Source organism: Otolemur garnettii, unplaced genomic scaffold, assembly GCF_000181295.1.
Source record: "Otolemur garnettii isolate 467f Iridium unplaced genomic scaffold, OtoGar3 scaffold00059, whole genome shotgun sequence".
Taxonomy (NCBI): domain Eukaryota; kingdom Metazoa; phylum Chordata; class Mammalia; order Primates; family Galagidae; genus Otolemur; species Otolemur garnettii.
The window spans coordinates 3089210-3092035 of NW_003852454.1; the positions used below are offsets into that span (position 1 = coordinate 3089210).

At 39.6% G+C, this 2826-nt stretch overlaps 1 pseudogene across 1 annotated transcript; it reads left to right on the top strand.

The window, feature by feature from the left end:
• The first annotated feature begins 757 nt into the window (after positions 1-757).
• LOC100943885 lies at positions 758-1286 on the top strand (annotated as a pseudogene). The gene has a single exon (XR_153857.3). The product of XR_153857.3 is annotated as a 40S ribosomal protein S24 pseudogene (transcript).
• Positions 1287-2826: the final 1540 nt, after the last annotated feature.

Genomic DNA, 2826 nt, shown 5'->3' on the forward strand with positions numbered 1-2826 from the left:
GGATACACAGGCAGGTGGAGAAAAAAGCTCAGTGGCCAAAATTTCAATGAACCAGAACAAAGGTAAAGATGAAATGACAAGGAGTAGGAGGTAGTGGCTTAGAGAAGGACAGAGTCAAACCTTTGTTTTTGTCTTTTAAGAATCTCTTCCTATTTCTCCTCTGCATGACAGCACTCTTGTTTGTCTTCAGAAAACTGATGTTTTTCTGACGTTTGTCCACATGGTTTCAGGGGGGTTAATCTCATGCCCTGGCTCTGTCAGGCTGGGCTTGGAGGCGTGTACCAGCTTGTCAGACTCGTAGCTCCGATTTGGGCTCCAACCCCATAGTGAGCTGGGGAGAGTCACACCAAGGAGTTTGGTAGTGAGGTAAGAGTTCTAATCTTTCACTGGGGTGTTAAGCTCACAGAGCAGTGTTTTTCAACATTTTTTATCTCACAGCACACTTGAGCCTATAGTTAAAAATTCCACAACACACTTAAATTATGTTGATCAAAAAGACAGGGAAAAAAATAAAGAATATACTTACTGTGCTTTGAATTTCTTTTGAAAATAATTTAGATAATGATCTTTAAAAATTTTCATGGCACACCAGTGTACCACAGGTCACTAGTTGAAAATCACTGCCATAGAGTATATGCTAAGACTTGCTGGTGGCTACTCTTGATGTTACTTGGGGAAACTTACTGAAGAATAAATTCAACCTAGAGGAAAGTGATGTTGATTTAAGAAAGGGATTATAGCTCTTCCTCCCTGGTTGCCCGACTATCGCCCACCATCATGAACGATACAGTAACTATCCGGACCAGGAAGTTCATGACTAGCCGACTACTTCAGAGGAAACAAATGGTCATTGATGCCCTTCACTCTGGGAAGGCAACAGTACCAAAGACAGAAATTAGAGGAAAAACTAGCCAAGATGTACAAGACCACACCTGATGTCATCTTTGTATTTGGATTCAGAACTCACTTTGGTGGTGGGAAGACAATGGGCTATGGCCTGATTTATGATTCCTTGGATTATGCAAAGAAAAATGAACCCAAACATAGACTTGCAAGGCATGGCCTGTATGAGAAGAAAAAGACGTCAAGAAAGCAGCGAAAGGAATGCAAGAATAGAATGAAGAAAGTCAGGGGCACCGCAAAGGCTAATGTTGGTGCTGGCAAAAAGAAATGAAGTGTCTAGCAGTGAGCTGGAGATTGGATAACAGGCGAAAGAGTAAAGACTCTACAGTGATGTTACCTGCAGACATTGTATAGATTTTTCATGAGAGGATTAATAAAGACTTTTCATGTAAAAAAAAAAAAAAAAGGGAAATAGGAAATATTGTTTGAACACCTGGATCCAGTCATACCTGATCTATTCAAGAACATCTCCTTTTGGCTAGCTGTGATTTGTAATTCCCAACACTTTACACCAAGAGTCCTCACTATCTGTGGTTTGGGGCAGTCATGGATAGAGAGTGGTGGGAAAAGGAGAGTGACAGAAAGCCCTATGGAATTAGAATTGTTTTGGAGGTGAATGCTCTCACTGGGAATTTTCCCAGCAAGCCAGGTCAAATTTTCAAGATATCAAGTTTTTGGAGGTGAATGCTCTCACTGGGAATTTTCCAAGCAAGCTGGGTCAGGTCTGGCTCAACTTCAGCTTGTAGCCTACACTAAGGTATGTTGAAGAGCAAAGAACTTCCATAGGTAAAGAGGACTTTGGGAGCAAGTAACTCGGTCCTATGTCCAAAATTAGAAGGTGTGGCCTAAAACTGAGGTCTTTTAACACCAATAGTATTGGTGAGGCAGGCTTCTACCTCAGTTACTGATCATTCTTTCTGGGGACATGAGAAATAGAAAACAGAAGGAATGAGCATGGGATGGCACCAGTGTTGGTGAATAAGGCAAACTATAATGTCAAGAATTTCAAAGAACTTCACTAATGATTCACTTGGCACCTACTATATCCCAATTTCTAGGTCAGGCTTGCACCATAATTTCAAGGCAATTAGAAAGCACAGTGTTTGGCACAAAAGGATTTGTAGAGGAACTCTAACAGATACAAGAATTGGAGATGAGTATAAGAAAATGTACCTTCAAATCTCTTTTGGTTACAAGGAAATCTATAAGCCATCACAAATAAAAGAGAAATTCACAAAAGACATGTGAATAAGAATCATAATAAAAATACCAATAGATGCAGCTATTAAGTTCAAGTGCTTAATAAGGGTCACACACTGTGCCAAACATTTTGACTTATATTCTCATTTAATCCTTACAAGCAAATTATGATGTGTGCCCTATTCTCATCCCCATTCTGTAGATGATGAAACTGAGTCCTATACTTACTAACTAGTTTGTCTAAGTTCACGCAAATTAGGAAAAGTGGAAGTGGGATACAATTCAGTTTGATGTCAAAGTTTCATGTAAGGGCAACCAGGGTATCGAGAAATTGAATTAAGCATTAGAATACCAAGAATTGGTAGTGATTTTCTATCTCTCTCACTTCAACTTTACTTTTCAGATCCCTTCTCTTTTAGGTTGTGTCTGATTTTGTCTTGAAAATGTTTTCTACTTATCTCTCATCCCACAATTTATCTTGCTCTTAGCCAAATAAGGCTAAGGCAACATTGAATTTACAAGAATTTTCATCTAAAAACCTACAAAGGATTGAGCACAATATTAGCCTCCTAGCTCACCGGCTACGATGCTTGGAATCCTATGACTACTTAGCATTCCCTTCACCATGGACTGTGGACAGGGTTCAACAGGTGATATACAGGTATCCCAAACAGTTTCCAAACTGTGGGATCCAAAGCATAGGGGCAATAGAAAATTAGAGAA